This window comes from Mobula birostris, chromosome 6, assembly GCF_030028105.1.
Source record: "Mobula birostris isolate sMobBir1 chromosome 6, sMobBir1.hap1, whole genome shotgun sequence".
Lineage (NCBI taxonomy): Eukaryota > Metazoa > Chordata > Chondrichthyes > Myliobatiformes > Myliobatidae > Mobula > Mobula birostris.
In genome coordinates this window covers 167817478-167833709 of record NC_092375.1, presented here as the reverse complement: position 1 = coordinate 167833709, position 16232 = coordinate 167817478, and the positions used below count along the sequence as shown (strand labels likewise).

The following is a 16232-nucleotide window of genomic DNA, read 5'->3' as shown; positions in this document are numbered from 1 at the left end:
AACTCGGGGCCCTCTCCTCTGGAGATTCTGGACCACACAGTAGCAGCAGCAGTGAAGCAGGCGTTTCAGAAGTTTCACCAGATGTTCCTCCGTGCTCTCATGTCCGTCTCCATCAAATCAGGATTGTGCACGGCACCCTACTTGACAAATAACAGACATCACCACTAGAGTGGCCGCTGCCAGCTGCGTTGCGCCGCCATCTTCTCCTCCTGCCGACCGAGTATCTCTTATTGATTATTTAATTATCTGTTATTGATGGGTGGCAGTTAGATCTGTCCCAATCCTGCACATGCTGATAGTGATTAGCAGAATGTGACCCCTTGAAATAGAGCTGCCCTGCCCCTTTGCTCCGGTAGGTGTTGCTGCTGAGGCTGGTCGTGCGCATGCGTCAGGCTGTCGTGTCCCGATTTCCATGATGGCCAATTGGGTCTCGAGTGAAAGCCAGTCTGTTGATTTTTGGCAAATAAGCAATTTTATACGAATATATAACCCTGAACTTCGCCTGCATTCTGTAAGTTAGCGCATTTTAATTCGATTTAGCCAAAAAAAGTGCCGCTGTAATGCACTGTTTGCGCTAATTGGAGGTCACAAACAGACAAACAGAGCATGAGGGTTTTAGTAGTATATAGATAAGCGAACAGTTGTGCAGCAACTTTGATGGCTCTGTCAGCGTTACACTACAGTTACAAACCCAAGCACCTAAGATTCACATCAACTTAAAGGGTATTCTCCTGGTCTCTTTGACAATCATTTTGGATAAGTATATAACATTATTGAACACATTAAAACATAATCATTCTACAGCCTGCACTCTCCTCATTGTTTTTAAGAATAAAATCTTCCATGTTAAATATGCAAAACAGTTAAGCTCAAAGTTCACATTTCTGATATCCATGGACGGCTATCTCAACTACTAATGATATAACACAATGATCTCCCAGAATTTGATTCTGATAAAGTTTAAGGGAATGGGGGATTCTCAGATCTCTGTAAACAATGAATTAAGTACTGACTGTGTCTGTGACTACAGTGTGTTTGAATAATGTCTCACAGCTGCCTTCTTTGGAGCAAGATGATTGAAGTTTGCCCAGATCCACATAAATGTCTCTGGGCTTTTCACACCTTTTGATTTTGACAAAAGGAAGTGCCTGATGGAAATTGGACAGAACATTCCCTTCTTAATTAAAGCACAAATTTGACAGATGTTCTTATCTTTGTAATTAAGTTGTGGCTCCAGCAAACCAGGTAGGACATTCTTTTCCTTAATTAAGGTGGCTGGAGTGTCTAACAAATCGATTGTACTTTTGTATCAATAGTCCATTGACTTGGCCGAACTAGTTATCAAACTGATTTGTTCTCTGTATCAATAACCCATTGACTTAACCGGAATGGTTATCAAACTGATTGGTCTTTTGTATCGGTGGCCTTATAACTTCTGACAATTCTGACATCAGGCAGTGAACTTGCAGAACTGCCAGGGAGATGAGAAAGGGTCTCTCCCTGATGTCAGGTCCAAGTTCACTCGCCGGCTGAGTTCGAAGAAATAAACGGGTGAAAAGTAACGATCTTTTTGTGCTGTCGTTATTTGATCCAGCAAAGTTACGTTTACAATTCAACCAGTGATGTGTCCCAGATACTCAATGACAGGCCCTGGGTATATTTTAATCTAACACCAGGGTAGAGGCGAGGGAGCCTATAGTGGTCTAAAGTCAGGCAAAATGACCCTGAGGATTCTCAATATGAGGTTACATAGCTTCAAGTTGAAACAAGGCCGAGGAAGCTTTCTGTAGCTTGCCAACTCCCATCCTGTCAACTAACAATTTACAAAAGCAGAAGTACTTAGGGATTTCCATGCAGGACTCCTTCTCAGCCTCCTCCTGAAATTCCCAAAGCTGCCAAGCTTCAGCCAATTCAATTCATTACAAGTGAAATTAAAAGAGGGCCCCAGTAAAATCATGGGTTTAACACTGGAGATCCAATATGCAAAATCTGCAAGTAGCATATGTATGCCATTATGAGAAACCATAGAATATTCTGTTCTTAAAAGAAAATAATAAACACAACCTAATCAATTCCCCAAATATCTGAAAGATGTACTATGCATTTTGTGGATCAGGCAGCATCTATGCAGAGAAACAGAATTAGCACTTCAGGTTGATGGCTTCAACCAGTGTACTACGAGCCATGTATTATGTGCTGTGCGTTTATTATGGTAATGAGTCATATTCGACAAAGTGCAACATGAAAAATTACTTCAAATTCTCGCTAAACTAAACATTGACGGAAGGGACTAAAACTGCTTCAAAATTTATATTGGAATCAAATGGTGGTGGTAAAAATTGATGATAATATAAGCAGTTGGACTAAAATTCAAAGAGGAGTTAGACAGGGATGCAATGCCTCACCGGAATTATTTAATATCTATAGTGAAATGATTCTCAGAGAAATAGAAGACCTAGATGGGATAAAAATTGGAGGTGTTAACATCAACAATAAGATATGCAGATGATACCACCATAATAGCAAGTGGTACAGAAGATCTACAAATCCTCCTAGACAAGGTAGTACAAACAAGTGCAGATTTTGGTCTAACCATCAACTTTAAAAAAACCAAATGTATGGTGATATCAAAACAACAGGATACTCACAACTGCCAATTGTACATCAGTAACCAAGTGATTGAACAAAAGACCAGCTTTAATTACCTTCGTAGCTTTATATCTCAAGATGCTAGAAGTAGAAATAAAAAGAGGAACTGCCATTGCCAAAACCAACTTCCAAAAAATGAAACTCATTTTTACCAATAGACACATTTCTATGACAACAAGGCTTAGGCTACAAAAATGTTACATCTGGTCAATCTTGCCGTATGCTTCCGAAACATGGACTATAATACCAGAACTCCAAAGAAACTTAGAAGCAACAGAAAAGTGGTTTCTTAGAAGAATGCAGAAAATATCATATAGAGATAGGGTAACTAATGAGACAGTACTTCAACGTGCCCATACAAAAAGATCTTTAATGAGAACATTAAATGAGAGGAAATTTAAATTCCTGGGCCATGTCATCAGAAAGGGAGAAATAGAATGCCTTGCATTACAAGGCCATATGCCTGGGAAACACAGAAGAGGAAGGCAAAGAAGAAAATATATGGACACTGTGGAAGAACTAACAGATCTAAGTGTGCGAGATATTATTGACGCTGTGTGGGATCGTTCGATGTGGGAAGCCATGATTGCCCAAGTCTGTAACACGCAAGGCACATGAAGAAGTCATCACATTAGTAGGAGTGTGGTAAAAGTGAAGAGAATAAATTACATATTCCTGCTTATTTCATGGCAGTTTGTAGCTTGGGACCACGGAGACCATATCTTTGATGACTGCTGAGATAATGCTTAATTGTATGTTTGCTAATTGTTAATAAAGGATCGGATTAGGGAATTTGACTCTTTAGAGCAATCACTGGAGCTCTGGGCAAGTCACGCAAGTATAACAATTTTGGATCAATTTTGCTGCTGCAATCAGAATCAAACATCAATAATGTGAAATGTTAACACTACTTGCCCAGCCATTCATCTGGATTACCTGCTTAATATTTTCAGTATTTGCTCTTCTTATTTTAGATTTTCAGCATCTACAGTGTTCTAGTTGGTATTAGAATTACCACTCTACTTTCAAAGTACTGGAAAATAACATGACAGTCAAGCTCAATTTGGGCTTTGCCAGTAATATTTGATTCAAGACTTAATTTCAACCATGGCTAAACAATGGTTTGCAGAATTTCAGAAGTAAGAAGGTATGATGACCTTTGACAGCCATGCTGCTTTTATGAATACTCTTTACTAGCTTGCCTTGCCAATGAACATGTTCCAAGAATAAATAAGAAATTATCATTAGAATTATTCATCCCTTGAATTAACTGAGACAATAATTTTCCTCCCTCCTTCACAAGCTGGCAAGCTGCTTAAATCAGATACCACTTATCAACAGAAAACTGCCAACCCCTTTCCCCAAAGACATGCAGTAGACGTTATGATTTGGACATCAACATCATCAACTTTGAAAATCTACATTAAGATAAAAATTTGAAATTTAAAAATTCTTTACAACATTGTCAAAGAAATTATGCAATAATATTAATATAATTATCAATTATGCATTTTCTTTGTTTCAATTATTTGTTTGTCATTTTTAAACTTACTCTAGAACAGGGATTCCCAACCTTTTTTATGCCATGGATAACACCACTAAGCAAGGGGTCCCTGGACCCCAGGTTGGGAACCCCTGATCTAGAATCTCTGTTTCATTTTAAATATTCGAGGCCATCACTCTCATTCTAGCTCTTCACTACAACAATCTCACTTAGGCAATGAGGAAGACACAAAAAGATTGACACGGAATATAAACGTGGTAAATGGAACATAATGCAAATGAATCCAAAGTTACCCAACTTATTAAAATTTTTTTTTAAATCAGATGAAAAACATACACATTCTAATGTTTATCTAATCTAATAGATTCATTGTACATAAATTACAAAATAAACTGTAATTATTAAATCAAAAATGTTTTGACTTTATTTCAAACTTAGAATAAAGTCATTATTCTGCAATCACAAAGTATCTTGGTGAGACTACATCTGGAGCACCATGTACATTTTTACAATTTTTGCCATAAAAGAGGCATTTGCCTTAAAGGGAGTGCAATAAGGATTTGCAAGACTGTTTTCTGGGGTGAGGTGACTATACTGTACAGACAGGTTAAGGAAACTAACTCCATTTCATATTCTGATTTATCACATGTACATTGAAATAGACGATGTTCTGGTGCAGTCACCAAGTGTCCCTACATATTCCGACGCCAGCACAGCATGCTCATAATGCTTGGCAGAACAGCATAGAACACAACTAAACAGAACATACCAAGCGACAAAGCAACAGCAAAACCAGTTCCTTTCCTCCCTCCCACCAGCCCATGCACATACAGAATCCTTTAACCCCAGGACAGGCCACCTTCTTCAGCCTTCAGCAAACTGGTAGATTGCAGATATTGAGCCTTCGACTTCCCCAGTGAACTTGCAGAGATTCACAGACTCAGAACTCTAGCCATCAGACCTTGACGACTGGACCTTTGATCAACCTTCAAGCTTCTACTTTCGGTATCGACCCAGGACTTTCTGATGACGACGAATGAAGACCCTAGATGAAGACCCGAAATCTAGGTCTCAAGCTCGGTCTTGCCGATCACAGGACACAAATACTAGGTCTTGAACCTCGGACTTGAGATTCACATACCTGGGAGGTCACCGGCCCTCATACTTCCTGCCACATGAAACTCCAATCCTGGAGTTCATCGCAATTCCAGCCATTGTGCTCACTGGTCTGTGGGACTGATATCCCACCACATCCATGTCATTGACCTTTGAAACCTGTCATTTAATTCCCCCATATCCAGAAACCCTAACTTGATCCCTAACTCCCGCGTTCCCCAAACCAAACCCATGAACCTAAATAATTTCTAAAAAAACAGTCTGAGCTGCAACCTCAATGGAGACTACAGCTCGTGCCATCTTTTATTTTTTAGAATTAAAAAAAAAAATTTGAATCCTCAGAAACCTCTGACAAGCAGACTCTGAAAATATAACCAGTAAATAGGTAAAGAAACAAGGATCAACAGATTCCTATTTCTTATGAGAAAACTAGGTATTAGTTTTGGATTCAGGTTGGCACCCTACCATTAGCACACATAGTTCTCTCTTAACTGCCTTCTTTCTTCATCTACAATTACTTTTTAGGAACATAATAGTCTGTTAACCACTTCCAATAAAAAAAATTACAGATTCAAGTAAGTCATACGTAAAGCAAGGTTTCCTGGTTACCCATTCAATTGCTGACTGTACTTTTTTTAAAAAAGGGAACTGCACTTCTAAAATTGGAATTTTTTTCAGCAGACAATAGGAATAAAGGAAGACCAAAGAAGTTTAAAGAAAATAAATTCAGAATCCAGGTATGACAAAAATTATATAAAGAATAAAAGCACGCCATTGGGCAGCAATGAGTGTTTTTTAAATTTTCAGGATATAGGAATTAGCAGCACGTTTCAATGGATTGGAGCATCTTTGGGAACTTTCTGAAATTACTCAACCTTGATCTCAGAACACAAACAACACAGGCAAAATGCTGGAGGAACTCAGCAGGCTGGGCAACATCTATGGAAAAGAGTAAAGACGACATTTCGGGCCAAGACCCTTCATCAGGACTTGAAGGGTCTCGGCCCAAAACGTCGTCTATACTCTTTTCCATAGATGCTGCCCAGCCTGCTGAGTTCATCCAACATTGTGTGCACTACTTGGATTTCCAGCATCTACAGATTTTCTCTTGTTTGCGCTCAGAACACAAAACACATCAGAGACAACCTAAAATTCCAGTGGTATAGGCAAACCAATTTTTTTGCAGCAGAATTAAAGAAGGTAGTTTCCTTGCTGATATACAAGGTATGGACAGTGATAGGGGACAGTGTTATCATGCACTTTGTAGACAAGGGATACTAAATTGCAATATCTTTCCATACATTTAATATGGAAATGTATACTTTCAGATTGGTTAGGAATCCAGATACAGTGGCATCAAAAACATAGGGATAATGGAAGAATATTAACAATTTAGAAAATAAATACCACATGCATTTAAGTCCTGACACAGCACTACATACTCTGCTGTTTCCCTTGGGCTAAATGTAGGGAATTTCCGAAAGAAATGAAGATACTACAGAAAAAGAACTTTTACATCCAAATATGCAGCCAGTGAAGTATGTTATGCTAAATGCCACTGCAAAAAAAGCCACAAATCACTGACATTTTTCCTCTTGAGTCACTCTCTGGCCATGATTTGATTTGCTATCAGTCTCAGTTCACTCTGTTTATCATTCATTTAGCTTTTGTTTGTGGAAATTTAGTTTACCCAAATTAGTTGACTTTTTTTTTATAATAATGAGTACATTTTAATGACTTGTAGCACTTTAAGAAAGTGAAAATCCTTACATACTTCTAAAAAACCATCCGTTCTTTCTGTTCACCCATCCCACTTGTAAATGTATTTTGGTTCCAATTTATCTCATTCATCTTTTATAAAATCCTAGAGTGTGCAACAAAATATTAAATTAGATTTACCAAAGTGAATAAAGGAATTGGATATTAAGCACACGTAGATGAGAGGCTCAAGTTTTGGCTATATTTAATGCTTCTCACAAAATATGGCAAAAGAAGTAAACATAATCTTGGAAAGCAGAAATACCCAGGTTGTTATCAAAGAGGCCTCAGCATTTATATCAATATAAACCACCCTACAATATAAATCGCCAACTTAAATAATAAAGACCTAATCCACTCCCTTTTATGGCAAATTTCCCAATGATATACATGACATGGGCAGTGATTGGAGGGGCTGAGTTTTTCTCCTGCAGCAAGAGGCCAAGGAGTAACCTGAAATAAAAACTATGAGAGACAGGAAAAGAATGATATAAAATTAAAAACTCACAACCAATAATTTATTAATGATTATTTTTATTTTCCTTGCTTCTTTCCTTGCCATTCCCTAATGACATGGCTTTAAGGTAAGGGCTGGGAAGTTCAAAGGGGATATTAGAGGAAGGTTTTTTACTCAGAGAGTGGTTGGTGCGTGGAATGCACTGCCTGACTCAGTGGTGGAGGCAGATACACTAGTGAAGTTTAAGAGTCTACTAGACAGGTATATGGAGGAATTTAAGGTGGGGGCTTATATGGGAGGCAGGGTTTGAGGGTCGGCACAACATTGTGGGCCGAAGGGCCTGTACTGTGCTGTACTATTCTATGTTCTATGTTAAAGTCCAAGATTCCATGTCTTTTTTTGGGCAAAAAACCTTTTCAATGAAATGCAATCATTAATTACTTAGGCCATGCACAACTGCCCAACTCCCGCAATTCTTGTGCTCCAACATTTTGAAAGTGATCATTATGTTGACTGTTATTCTTATCAAAATTTATCATTTCATATTTTTGTGTATTAAGAACCAACAGCTTATGTCTGCTGTCTAAACAGTCTAACACCTTTATTGGAAAAAAAATTAAGTGCTTTCTACAAATTTTAAAATTCTACCCAGTCCTGGCTTCAAAGGAGCAATAGTACAAATATTAACCACTAAGGGTAGGAGTCGGATGCGGTTGGGTGTGAGTACTTCCCTGCAGAATAAAGGAAAACACTACTACTGAAAGTTTTGTGTGCATGATGTTATTTCCCAATTAGTATCATACCATATTCTTTATTTTCAAAATTCAACCCAATTACCATTCGTAGAACACTCCATGATAGTATTTCAAATAGAAACATTTCTATTTTTTTCTATTCATTCTAGATCCGACAATTTCACATTTAGTTCACAAATTCAATACCCAGATGAGACAAACAACATACAAATCAATGGCAAGAATTTACAATAATGGCCCAGGTGAACAATATCACTCCAGTTTGGAGAAAAGCTTAAGGCTAGAATTCTGTAAGAAGATGGCCCTCTCAGGACAAACATCACATTTCAAAGGAGTTCTGCACACTTTCACAGATTTGTTCGATTTCACTGAGTACTTCCCGTCTTTTTAAGTGAATACTAGATATTATATTTTTACCTTTATAGAGTACCAGATGGTTGAAGAATCAACATGATAGCTGAAAGAAAATGGGAAATATTTCAGTGATTTGACTGACATGCTTTGCTGCATCTGTCAATTCCAAACTGGTTTTGAAAACATTGAAGTAATTTGCTTGTCTTGATGTTATTCAGCAATTCACCAAGGCTAACTTAACAAAGCGTAACTCTTAAGAGTCCACTTTATGCACTTGTGGAACTTTAAATATTTGTTTAATTTATTTATTTATGGGATACAGTCATCACTAGTTCTTATTATCCACCCCTAATTACTCTGAAATGAAGAGACACTAAGAGTCAACCACAATGGTGGGCCTAGATCACAAATACACCAGAACAGGCAAGGATAACAAATTTCTTTTCCAGTGAACCAGGCAGCTCTTAACAACCATCAGTAGTTTTCTGTTGTTGTTGACAGTTTTTATGCCTCCCCCCAGCCACACTTCAGGACTTACTTAACCATTCAAATTCAAATTCTCCAGCTGGTATAGTGGGATTCTGATCTATGGTTCAAAACTAAGACTTCTTGTCCAGTAATTTAAACCACTTTTCCACCACATTTACAAATCTGTATATATTATCATCTAACAGATCTTTGGCATGAGATTTGTTTGTTACAGGGTATCACTGAGCATATATATTGCTGTCATATTATCTGTATACAGCAAATGGCATCTGCATGGATTGTGCTGGACACAGATCAACAACTTGAACAGTCAAGAAATGCAACACAAGAACTAAATTTTAACACAGTAGTTTTCCAAATTAGAGCTAGAATGGATATAAAATGAGATACATGATGCAAGTCAAAACAGGTAGTATTGTCTCATTTTACATTGGATGTTCTAAGAATTCGGACTTTGGTGGAGGTATATCCTGATGCAAGAATCATTAGCAAAAGCATTTTCCAACCTGAGCCAAGGATTACTTAAATTGTAACTTTTTTTTGTTCTACTCAATATTGAGTATTTGCTATTGGTATATAATGAAAAGATTCTATGAATTTAAGTATATCAGTTCTTTTCCATTACCAGACCTTGGCAGTATGTTCCACGTACCCACCATTCTCAGCGTAAAATACCTATGTCTGACATCGCCCTTATGGTTTCCTTCAATCACCCAATCATCTTAAAATTATTCCCTCACATATTAGCCATTGTACAATATGCTTCATCTACTACCACCCTCTGCATTCTGTGGGCAAGCCACCATACTTCTGAGGATCCGATGCCTCTTGCCCTTTTGAATGAGTCTACCTAGGGAACCTTGTCAATCACATGACTAAAATCTAGACACATGATATCCATCACTCTACCTTTAATTTGTTTTGTCACTTCCTTGAAGTCAGTCAAGATTTGTGAGGCGTGTACTACCCCTCAGAAAACTCCACTGACTATCCCTAACTGGTACTATCCCTAACTGGTCTATGCTATTCCAAATACTCATAAATCCTATCTCTAAGAACCCTCTCCAATACTTAGCCCACCACTGATGTAAGACTCACTTGTCTATAGTTCCCAGGATTGTCCTTTAAATTGTTTTACCACAGTTTTGTTTGGAGGTTATTCCTTTGTTCAAGAAAGGTAATTTCCCCAAGAATCGAACAACATTTGTGACATGTTTGCCCCATCTCCAAAACCCCTACAGAGTAAAAGAGAAATGCATAAATGTTTTGGTACACAATTTTATAAAGGTATGTACCTTCTTACGCACACTAAATTATATACTTAACTGTAATTCTCTTGTACTCACTGGATATTATGCAGATTTCAAGAATGTTAAAAGTACAAGACCCAGCTATTAAGTGGACAACATAATTAACCTTTTCCAATTTCTCTCAAAGCACTGGTTCGTTGAGATTCACAGCTCCAGTACGCTGTTCGTTCATTCCAGCTGTTATTCAGCTGTGAATATCAACATACATGGAGACCAATTGTATTCTCCTTTTTATCATAAATTATACCAAATAACAATAAAATTTAAGATGTAGATTTGAAACATCCTTAATTTGCACAGCTTTATTATCTTTTAGATAACCACATGGTAGAGTCCAATCCATCCACTAAGGTTACTAACATCTTCTCAAAGTCCTATTTCAATAGGATGTTCCATTCAGGTATCTGATCTCACCAATCCCCATCCTCCATTCCTCATTGGAAATATTCTCTATTGGAGTAAAATTGAACGACAGGTCATCCTTTACATGTTACACTGGGGGAAGTCAGTTTTGGAAATAGTCAACAACTTTAAATTCCTGAGTAATAGCATACTGAATAACCTGTCCTGGACTCAGCACATAGATGCAATTGTAAGGAAAGCAGAGCATCATCTTTACTTTATTCAGAGGTTAAACTTGTCACAAAATACCCAGTTGAGAGTATTCTGACAGGTTTCATCATGGTGTGTTACAGCAATACAAATGCTCAGAACACAAGCAGCTGCAGAGAGTAGTGAACCTTGCCCAATCTATTACAGGAACATCCTTCCCCACCAACGGTTAGTCTCCACAGAAGGTGCTGCCTCAAGAAGGCAACATCCATCAGTAAATATCCCCACCATTTGGGCCATGCCATTTTCTCACAACTATCATCAAACAAGAGGTACAGAACCCTGAAGTCCCACACCTCCAGGTTCAAGAACAGCTACATCCCTTCAACAATTTGGTTCTTAAGCCAACTGGCAAAACCCTAAACCTTACAGCTTAGCAATACTATGACCACTTTGATCATATTGTACTAAAATTGACTTTTTTTGTTGTAATTATGTTCTTTCTTGAAAAAAATATGCATCCTGTATGTTTAATTCTGTTTTTGCTTGTGAATGTTGCTTTAATGATGCTATGTGCCTATGATGCTGCTGTAAGTAAGCTTTTAATTACACTGTGCATTCACAAACTTATGCAAATAATGTTCAGTCCATAGCCCTCTAACCTCTTCCCCTCCATATAGCTATCCAAATGCCTCTTAAATGTTACAATGGTATACGCTCTGATCGCTTCCTCTGGCAACCCATTCCAGGTACTCACTGCCCTCTGTGTAAAGTTGCCTCTTATGTCTCTTCTAAACCTCTCCCCTTTTATCTTGTATATGAGCCTTAACTTTGCCCTACCCCCTCCAAACCCTGGGAATAGAACCTCTGACTGTCCATCTTACTTGTACAGTCACTTTCAGCAGACTGCACCTGTACTCCCTGATCCATTGGTTCCACAATACTTGACAGTATCCTGCAATTCACTGTACAATTCCTTTCCTAGTTTGACTATCCTAAGTGCATCACCTCACACACAGCTACAATGCATTTGCCATTTCTCAGCCTATCTCCCTAACTGATCAAGATTTCTTTGCAATTCACTGTAATTTCACTATCAACAAAACATTAATATATATTCAATGACCACTTTATTAAGCACACTTGTATACCTGCTTGTTAATGTAAATATCTAATCAGCCAATCATGTGCTAATTCAATGCATAAAAACATGCAGACATGGTCAAGAGGTTCAGTTGTTGTTCAGTCCAAACATCAGATTGAGGAAGAAATATGAACTAAGTGACTTTGACTGCAGAATGGTTGTTGGTGACAGACAGGGCAGTTTGAGCATCTCAGAAACTACCGATCTTCAGAGAATTTTTATACAGTCTCTAAAGTTTAAACATCCAGTGAGCAGCAGTTCTATGGGAGAAAATACCTTGTCAATAAGAAATGACAGAGGAGAATGGCAAGACTAGTTTGAGCTGACAAGGTGACAGTAACCCAAATAACCATGCATTACAATGGTGGTGTGCAGAAGAGCTTTTCCGAACACACAACATATCAAACTCTGAAGTGGATGGACTACAGCAGCAGAAGACATAACAGGTTCCACTCCTGTCAGCTAAGAACAAGAAACTGAGGCTACACAGCGGGCACTGGCTCACCAAAACCGGATAGATTAAGATTGGAAAAACATCATCTGGTCTGAAGAAACTTGATTTCTGCTGCAACATTCAGATAGTTGGGTCAGAATCTGGCATAAACAACACGAATTCATGGATTAATCCTTCCTTGTGTCAACGTCCAAACTGCTGGTGGTGTAATGGTGTGGGGAATATTTTTCAGCACACATTAGATCCCTTAGAATCTCCAAGAAATGCTTCCAGCACCTTGTTGAATCCATTGCCACAAAGAATTCAGGCTATTCTGAACTTGCTTTCTTACAAACTTGCTTGTTCAAGATCTGCATATACAAGGCCTTTATATACTAGGAATTTTGGGAGCTGGTAAAACGATGGTCAACAATGTCACCAACTGTAAGTAGAAGAACTAAGCATATATTTTTTAGCAAAAGATACATTTTCTAGCATTCCTGTTGCCCAGACCAATCAATCAAAAAGCAAAAGTAACAGATGCTGAATTCTGAAATAGAAACAGAAAATAATAGAAATATTCAAGAAGTCAGGCAGCATTGAAGAATGAAACGGTTAACAATTCAGGTCCCTGACCTTATCACCACATATGAAAAAAGTTCATTTTCATTAAAAGTTAAATATCTGAAAAATATCCCAGATCTACTACTACCTTCTGCATTTAAGAATCCCAGCAGGATCCATTAAACGTGGACTATACAGAACTCAAAGTCACAAAATTTCAAAAGTACCACCTCAAAACAGAAACAAGTTTTATACATGCAAAAAACACATTAAAAATAGATAGATAGATAGATATACTTTATTGATCCCTAGGGAAATTGGGTAAATATGGCAGATGTAAGGGAAAACAATGGAACATTGGGGTGGGGGGAGGAACAGAAGGGACAGGTTGGGGGGGGGGGTGGAAATTGATGTCTATGCCACTAGGTTGAAGACTACCAGGGTAGAGTACAAGGTGATATTCCCTTAATCTGCATCTGGCCTCAACTTGGCAGTAGAAGAAATTGCATCAGTCATATTAGTATGGGAATGGGAAGTGGAAACAGGGCAAAGATGCTTGATGAAGTCATCCCTCAATCTGTGCTTGGTCTCACTGATATAGAGGAGGCTGCACTGGAGCATCAGATGCAATAAATGTTACTGATGGATTCACAAGTGAAGGACTGTCTAATGTGGAAAGACCATTTAGGGGACTGATTGGGGGCCAGGTAGGAGGTGCAGGGGCAGGAGTAACACTTAACACAGTTGCAGGGCTATGTGCCTGGAGGGAGAAATCAGTGGAAGGGATGAGCAGACAAGTGAGTCACAGAGAGTGTACGCCTGCAGAAAGTGGAGATAAGGAAGAGGAAGATATGCTTGGTGATGGGATCGAGTTTGAAATAACAGAAGTTGTGAAGAATAATATGTAGGTACAGAGGCCCGAGAAACAGTAGGTGAGGACAAGGGGAACTCTATCCCTGTTATGCCTGGATACAAAGGACACTGAAGATGGCGTGAAATGGAAAGTGATTCCAATGAGGCCCTTATACCCCTTCTCTTTCTCCTTCCCTGCCCTCTCAATCTGCTCATCACTCACACATTACTCCAGCCAGCTCCTCTCCTCACCTTCTTCCCTTTATTTGATGACCCACTGTCCTCTTCTGTGGGATTTCATCTTCTTCAGCCCTCTGTCATTTCCACATATCATTTCCAAGCTTCTTACCTCATTCCTACCTCCCACAGCTGCTTATCTTCCCCTTCCTGTCTGGATTCACCTATTACCACCAGCACTTGGCCCATCTTCTCCCCCAAACCACTTATACTGGCTCCACTTTCTTTCCAGTTCAAAGAAGAGTCCTCAACCCAAAACATCAACTCCATTTCCCTCCATTGGTGCTGTCTGAGGCACTGAGTTCCTCTAGCATTTTGTGTGTCATTACAGATTTCCAGCATCTGCAGTGTTTCTGGTCTCCTGATATACACAACCTTCTCTTTAACCTATCCCGTTCCCAGTTTAAGAATTTTTCCTATTTCGGATTATTCTTAATTCAATATAGTAACGTGATGCAAACTGTTGCAAATACCAAAAGTGTCAAAAATCATTGGCACAACAAATGCATTTAACTGGTTATTTTAACTGCACTTAGCTGCACAAAACAATCAGCATATAGATTTCAATAGCAGCAGTAAACACACATCCTGTATTTAATATACTTTTTTGCCAGCTCTTAAGCTTATAGCTTGAAATAATTTAAGAAACAGTAATTTAAAGCACAATTAGAATTTGGAAGAACGTAGAAGGTTAAATAGCACTTTGTGTTTTCAGGTTATTCCTTGGAACTGATAGAGTATTGAGGAACAATTTTTGTTGGGATCAGTGAACATAATCTAAATATTCAAGCCTTTCAGAACTGAAATTAGGAAATATTTCAAAATATTAAGTGTGATACAAATGTTTAAACTTCCTTCTGCAAATGTTACTTGAGTCAATTGTTAATTTAAAATCTAAGTCTATTTCATGTTTGCTAATGAAAAGTAGGAAAGGTTATAGGTTCAATGCAGGCCAATGGAATTGGGTTACGGGTCAGCAATGATCTCAATGAACATGCTGTATCGTATACTCCTGTAAAGTCATATGAAAGCAAGCATTCTGGTTAATTATCCATCAGTAAATCACTATGAGTTTTTAACAAAATTTAACATTTTGCTATTCAAAATGTACCACCACTATATGGTCTCTTTTCTAAATATATTTTATGTCTCCCTCTGTTTCCTTTCCATCACCATTTGTGATTTATTAAGTAATTCTCCTTTAACCTATCCTTTAAAGCAAGAGATTTCCTGGGCTGTTCTTTCTCCCATTTCAAACCTTCAAAACTACCATTCATTATTCCAACCCAATAGTTAGATGTTAAAATACACGTTATATTTTCCTTTAGATACTGCATTTAGTACTTGCAACCAGTCCTCTTTGTTATATTATGATCTCCTCAAAGGCAGCAAAAATATTTTTAATTCTTCAAAACCCTCATGATCTCCAGTAATTAAAATTTAGAGTTAAAGGATTGTTGCACCTGATGTCTTAAGCTATTATCCTTGTCTTTTCATAAATATTAAATTCCACTACCTACTTAGAACTTAAACTGCAGTTTCTATACTGTTACACCAACAAATTTACTTCTTTTCATACATGCTTTTCTCTTCAAAGCAAAAACCAAGTTCATGTATATACATATATATCAGACTTCAATATTGTTCCAACGTTCAGAGAATTTTTATGACCTCTCCTACATACTCTTTACTTTGTATTATGTTACCTGCTCATTGTTGTGCCAAAGTGCTTTTCCTTGCTTAATCTTAGTTTCACATATGCTCCTTACTTCTCTTCTATTTCACTGCTTCCTCTTCATAACCATTCTTCTGCAGTTTATCCAAGGGTTTTTTAAAAAACAAATCCTCTGCATTTGCTTCCTTCTATTATTTACATAATTTTAGATACTACACTAGGCATCATAATGTACCTTTTCCCTAGTCTTCTTTAAATCTAGTCTATAAAAAATCCCAGCAATAAAACATTCAGTTTACAGAATGAAATACCTCCACGTTAAAAATACACTTCATGAAGCAAGAAATACATACCACTGGCCCTACTTATGTTCTCATGTACCC

General features: G+C 37.9%; 1 protein-coding gene across 7 annotated transcripts in view; it reads right to left on the bottom strand.

The window, feature by feature from the left end:
- Positions 1-16232, bottom strand: part of atf2 (activating transcription factor 2) — a 147565-nt gene that overhangs the window by 130722 nt on the left and 611 nt on the right. For 3 of the 7 annotated variants that reach the window (XM_072261830.1, XM_072261829.1, XM_072261824.1), the window contains exon 2: positions 8657-8696. The exons of 1 other annotated variant lie outside the window; for it this stretch is intronic. The gene's annotated coding sequence lies outside the window, so the exon portion shown is untranslated. Of the gene's footprint in view, positions 1-7043; positions 7134-8656; positions 8697-10180; positions 10318-16232 lie in introns of all 7 variants that reach the window. 3 more of the 7 variants (XM_072261826.1, XM_072261825.1, XM_072261827.1) reach the window with 3 other exon arrangements.